The following is a 7,154-nucleotide window of genomic DNA, read 5'->3' as shown; positions in this document are numbered from 1 at the left end:
ATGCCACAGTTTCACTTTGTACTGTAGGAATTTCACACACAGTAGGAAGTTATTTTTAGTGCCGTGTGTGGTGTCAAAATGTTTAATGGTTGCATGGGTTCACCTACCTTTGCAACTATGGTTCAAGCCAGTGAGATTTAGTTCATTTTTTTTGTGCCCCTCCTATCCTGTTCCCTGAGCCTTAAAATTGCTGAGTACTAAAGGGAAATATGCCTATAAGATTTTTATTCCTTATCTTTTTAGCCTGGAAAACGTAGTAGAATTAAAACAGTAAATTATTACAGAAGCACATAGCTTATTATAAAGCTGTTATGGGACACTGAAATTAAACAGCCTTTGTATCCTCTTTACAAGCTACCTACAGGAGCAGCGTCAGGGAATTAGCAACGACTGATACTTGGCCTTTGCTTGGTTTTCATTGAGTGCCTGGAAGCACAAGGGGTGAGTGCCTCCTTATCTAGGCTGCACTGGAGGGAGGCAGGGCGGGCTGCGCTGGAGCCGCATCAATTTTAAATTAATTGATGTAAAAGCCCGGTTTCCTGTGAGGTTGTTATCTTGGCTTGAAAGCAAACCAACAAAAACTACATTTTAATATAGCCTACTACACAAGTACTGACAATTTGCACTGCTGTAATTAGAGGCTTCTAATGTTTCTCACTCTCTTAAAACAGCAGTTTCTTTCACGAGGCATGCAAGCTTTCGCATATAGCTTACACGGCCTCCAGAATACTGTTCTTTCAAAGCCTAAAAAATAAGCAGGAGAGATCTTTTTACAAGCATGTTGTTGCACTACCTAGGAAATGAAGTGACCTGAACTCAGCTCTAACTATAAACAGTCCTTCACATCGTATTTACCATGTTAATGGCCTGTGAGGAGGCAGAAAACTCCACACTATGAATTTGTTTTTCTTATGAAATAATCTCTTGAAATTTTGGATTGTGAAGAATGCTGCTCCATGGCCGCCCGGGGTGCCATTTGATAGAGCTGTTTGAACAGCCACAGCATCCTCTGCAGACTTTTAAAATGAATCTGTACTTGGCAGAGGTCTTGGGAGAGGGGAGTCCTGATCTGTGATCAGGATTGTGAATGTGTGTACTGCAGGCAGAACAAACTGATAAATGCACACTTGTTTATAGGAAAAACACATTAGTCAATGTTGCTGCATGAGAGGGAGCTAGAGTCCTCATAAGTGTACAGCTAGACATTAAATACATAGAGAAGAGGTTTCTTTCTTACCTGAAGTTATCTTTGACTGATTTACATCTTGAAGTATGAGCAACAGATCCTGCCTCCTGCTCTGCCCTGTATCCTCTTCATTTACACCACTGTACTGACACTACAAAATACGTGGTGGCGGTTTTGCCTGGTGGAGGAGCAAGTCATCCCGCTGCAGCTTTGAACCTCAGCAAATAGCCCATGAATTTGAGAGACCAGGATTTGATGCCTGTGCAAGGTGATGCTTGCAGACATTTGGGGACTGAATTAGGCTTTTTTTTCCTAAAGAAAAAGAATATAATTCATAAACTATTGAATACAGCAGCAGGTTTTTAGCTGCTCTGTTCAAGTCAAATTAATTCAGTATGAAGTCATGGGTGGAGAAATCTTCTGCTCTCTGCTGTGGTTATGGAGGATCCCCCCACGCTGGGGAGGTCCATCCCCCTCCTCTGCACATTCATAGCCCTGGCCAGATCCCACTGGAGCCTACACAAGTACCCAAGGGGGCCGATAGCACCCCCAGTAGCACAAGAGAACTGGGTAAGGGTACAATAGCAGCGTGACTTGCTATTTCCACTGGGGAAACTTTATGTAAAACCATAATGGAAATAGCTCAAAGCTCCTGCTTCCAGCCCTTAAAGCAAACATGACATGGTTTCTCTGAAATAATCTGAACAGCACTTTCCTTGGCACAGCAGTGATGGAGACATTCTGGCTGTGGCTCCAAAACACAAGACACCAAGTACCCCTGTTAATTAACACCTGGTTTCCTGCAAACTCAATCCACCTTTTCTGGTCATGCTCTGCCAACGTACCTGAGCACTTGACTCATTGTCAGGAATGGCGACCACCTGCGAGGACAGCTGAAAGCAATTCAGGGTTCCTCATAATTTGAATTCAGTGGATCATTCCACTCACATTCAAACAATGACATTTAATTCTCACTAGACTATGCGGTGCCTGTTTGAATTGTGGGCTACTAAGCAGTCCAAAAATGGGAAATAAATCCATTTCATCTCTTTTTTCTCCCTGTGCTTAAAATAATGCTCAGTTAATCAGCCAGAAGTCATTGTTGTGATGGGTCACACAGAGATAAGAATAGATTCATATATAGAGTGAGTACCAATATTTGATCTACATATAACACCAAAGTCTTTAAAGACTCGAACAGAAAGGATACCTTCAACATGTAATATACATACCATGCAAAAAGTAAAAGTAGCAATTAATATGCATTTCTTGATACCATCCCAGTCTTATCCTGAATATAAATGAAATTAGTCTTCAGACACTTGGAAGAAATGCATTTGCTTTTCGAACTGCATTCAAAATATTTTTGACGTGCTTTTAAACCTGATTGTCTGTTAATGCAAATGTAATGCTTCTTGCAGTTTAACAATATCAAGACAAACAATTTCCTTGTATTTAGGCAACACTGTCTTAAGTGAGAACAGTTAAACATATGAAAAGCAAGAGTATCAGAGAATTACCTCATCAATAAAGTTTATTATTTATGTTTAAGAGGTTTTCAGTGTGACAGACTGCTTCATTTCTGTGCTCTGTTTCACTTTCCTGCCTTTCTTTTCAACCAAAGACAGAGAGAAAAAACAAGATAAATAAATAAATACAGTGCAGCTGCCAGAGACTTTTTTAAAAAGAAAACTGCTGGAGTATTCTTGTCTTTAAACAGACAGCATGTACCACAGCTGGAAGATTCATAAAGAAAAGAAACATGAAGTGACATGTAAAGAAACTCGACAAACATCTTCCATCTACAAGTGCTCTGAAGCCCTATTTCTGCAAACGTAGCTTTGATATCTTTGCAGTTGTAGTCTTCCCTGATAACTGTATTTGACAGAAATTCCTTTAGAAGTCAAAATGAACCTATTACTAAGCACATTTGCTACAAGGGAAACAAAAAAGGAGCATTTACCAAGCTATTCATTTTTCTTGCATATTTTTACCTAAGTGCCTCTCTCTCCTCTAAATTTGTGTAAATGTTAGGAGCCCAGCTTTTGTTGTGCAGTTCGGTCCCCCCCACCTGCTGCGGAAGGGAGGATTCTGCATTTCCCACTGCCAGAGTTGCTCCAGATTCAAGTACTCAGAGAACAAACATCATCCCTACATCCCAACCCCCCCACCTTCCAAATGCTAGCTTTATCATTACTCACCCAGAGCAGTGCTTTAATTCATGTCTGAGGGGAATACTTACAGATAACTGTCAGTGCCAGCGGCACCCTGAGCTTATTTTTGTTTAGCTTCGTCTTCTCTGCCCTAAAAACCTTGAGTCTGTACATTCATTATCATCTGGAAAGAAGTTGTGGCCACCCATCATTAAAGATATGCTCTAGAAAAGCTTCAAAGGAAAGGCAAAATTTCCTGGCTTTTCTTTTCCCTTGCTGTATAGACTCTCCTGATGGAATTTAACAGAGGTTAATTTATTCTGCTTCTGGATGCTCTGCCTACTGTTTCTTTGATTCTCTGCAACAAATTTGCAGTCATAAAATGTTTGAAATTGGCCTCTAGCCAGAATCTGACAAGGCTTCCCCAGGTGATTTTTCCTCTCCATTTAGCTGATGTATACCAAACAACACTGTTTGTCTACACAAACACCGCCCCCCCCAAAAAAAATCAGAGAAATATAAGCCCTGAGAGACACCAGTACACTTTTTTTAAAGCAAGCCATTAAAATAAATGAAACAAACATCATTCCATATATTGAAGTTGAGTTGCACTGAGGGAGTTGGTCATGCAAGGCACATATTATCAGTATCTGAATCAATGGACAAGTTTATGATGGCCTCCTGCTCTACGATGCCGATTCACAGATGTGGAAGCCGCTAAGGCTAGCTATGTTTGGCCTTTAAGGAGACACGTGTTTACGACCCCCTGGGCCACAGAAATAAGCTGTCTCTCCACAAAAAGCATACTCTGACAGAGTTGTGTTGCGCAGGGAGAACGCCAAATTCTCATATTACTTTTTTGCCCCGAGTCAGTTGGCCACAGTTTATCCATGAATTTCAATGGCTGCATTTTTTGTCACCGTAGTGTTTAAATGACGACACTGGTCTTCAAGATGAGATATAAAATGGGATTTTCCACATTTTAAATAAATGTTTTCCCTTATTTCTACAGAATCCATAAAATGCAAACGTATGCCATAGAAAGGAATGCACAAGAGAAGTCAACTGCTCTGCAAAATATTCATAATGGTTTAGCAGAACTCCTTATTGGGAAGTGCTTTAGGATGTAGGCCCTCAGTGGCATCCAGTATTTCCTGAGAAAGCACAGGGGAGAAAACTCTAGAGATGTTATTTAATTCTTAAAATTACATTTTTCTCTATAATTTTCAGTAGTGATTAGAAAGCAACGCAAAACTCTGACTTGAATAGGTCTGTCTCACTGCCTGAAATTTTTAGTTCTGTGGAATATACTGCAATATCCATTTTCTGTTAAAATTACTGAAAGCAGATGGAGACACATTAAAGTCCACAGTTCTGCATTAGACAAGAAAAATCAGATGGAGCTAGTTTTGTCTAAGGGGCCACCTGAGTATTAATGCAATTCATCCTTTCCTTTACACTTTTTTTAGTCCTAGATACAGGGGATTGTTCAGACTATGCTAACCTGATTGCAAATAAGAGTTTAAATATGTTTCATATACTTTACTTCTATCTGTTACATATAACCTTTGGTTGTCTTGAGTAGCTTCTCTCAGAATATAGTTTTTAACCCTGCTTTATATCAACAAGTATGCAAACAGCCAGCGGGGGTACCTGCACCCCATGGTGGGCTGGTTAGATTCAGGACTGTTCATCTGTTTGTGTTGTTCTGATCACAATGATTTTCTTTCACTTGAAGCAATACATCCCATTCATTCTTTTTGGACCAGCAAAATCAAATTTATTTTTCCACTTCTATAATGATTTGTGCCACTGCCCATTGCCCTTTGAGCTCAATAGTCCAGCCAGTTTCCCACCCACCTTACCATCCACAGCCAAGATGTGCTTTGCTGTATTTGCCCTGGCCTAACTGAATACCCTGGGTTAGTTGTAGCTGCATTAGGTACATTACATCAAATATATCCAAGTATTTCCAAGTATAATAGATTGCAAACATCGGGTAAGAGTTGGTACAGGAATACACAGTCATGACAGTTGGCTGAATACGGGAAAGCTACGAAGAAGCACAACTTTTATCAGTGGGCTGACAAGAAGATGACCAAGAGTCTGTCTCTTCACAGCTGAAAAACCAGCAAACTTGAGATTGAAGGGGTGTTTGTTATGTGGAGGCCTGCCAGTATTTAATGTTATGATCACTAATTTTTGACCTTCTACAGTTGATCTCCTATTTGTTCTCCCCCTCAAAGAAAACACAATTAATTTTATTCCCGAATCATGAGGACAAAAGGCAAAGACTCACATTTAACAAGCTAATGCCCAACAGCTAAACAGTAGTGAAATAATCTCTGCTTGAATTTAGTCTAGTTTTCTCACATTTCACTATTTGATTAATGACTGAAAGAATATACATACAAACACATACATGGAGGAGTCTACTTTTTTTTAAACCACACCTCTTAGTCCATTCCCTGTTCCTTTTGTTTTCTTCAGCTGACAGGCCAAAGGAAAAACACTGACCAAAATACATATCGTGACAGTGTTATAATCACAAGAGAAAACAGATGCTCCTGATTTTTTCAGCTTGAATTCTGAACCCAGTCAACAGCGCCTGGGATTTAGAACAAACAAACTACACACTTTCCCTGAGCCTTTCTTAAAAGTAGTGCTATCAAATCTCTGAGTTAAATTTTTGTTAGCAACCATAGAAAGTACATGCATAAACGGCAATTTAAGCACGAATAGTAAGTCTGAATTGCAAATCACCCATAAACACAGAAAAATTTGAAAGTGAAATAGAATGCAGTAAGATTTAATTAAGAATAAATTAAAACATTACAACCACTCTTTCCTACCGCTTTTGGTAGGAAAACATGAAGTAACTATCACCTGCCAAACTGCTGAAATAATCTAACTATTGTAGAAATATATAGGGGCTATTTTTTCTGTGTATAAACTTGTCTGGGCATGTTCTTTACTTTTTTCCCCTGCCCCCCCCCCCCCCCCCCCATGATTTTACTTCCCCGGCTCTCCAAGCTCCTTTCATGCAATTTTTCCAGCAGGCACCAAGTGCAATCCTCTGGCTGGAGAGCTTCCTAAAAGCAGTGGTGGGGGCAGGAGGAACTTTATCTGTGGAAACTGAACCTGTAGATCTCCAGCAGTTTCAGTAACTTCAACAGTCTTTCTCTGCAGACCTCCCATGCAGTCTGAGATGCAACTTGTACACACGTACCTGAGCTGCAGCATTTCACTGCATGCTGTCTCCTCATGCTCCTATGAAAAGTCTAAATTTTCTGGAAAGCTAAGGAAGGCTAGTATTTCTTCTTGGGAAAAGTAACATTTCCATTGGGTTTTAGCTACTCCAAATGTTTAGAGGAAATCAGTAGGTACATATACAACCCAACTAAGTCAAACTAGGATGCTAAGAGCACATCCAATAGAAAAAACCATCCTCAGTGCTACAATATACACATACTTTGAAAAATTCAGTCAACTCTTTGAAGTCATGCAGGGGCTCTATTCCCTGGGTAGTGACTGGTGGGTGATTGGTAACACTGTGATTAAACAATTTATTAGCACCAGCAAACTATTAACTACCAAAGGACAAACTGGAAACTTCAATTTCAGTTAGGATAAGTAACCTAAAGTTCATCCCAGTTTTCAGAAGCATTTCTGTCAACTGGACACAACAGCTTTTTCTTTGTTTTGATTATTAACCAGACAGGTAAGATTATTCGTCAGCAGTGTGATTCTGATTTCATACTGACTGAAGCAGAGGAGGCAATCGTATTCATATCCGTTCTAGCTATGATCATGAT

Source organism: Gymnogyps californianus, chromosome 6 (assembly GCF_018139145.2).
Source record: "Gymnogyps californianus isolate 813 chromosome 6, ASM1813914v2, whole genome shotgun sequence".
Lineage (NCBI taxonomy): Eukaryota > Metazoa > Chordata > Aves > Accipitriformes > Cathartidae > Gymnogyps > Gymnogyps californianus.
This window is presented reverse-complemented; position numbering follows the sequence as displayed.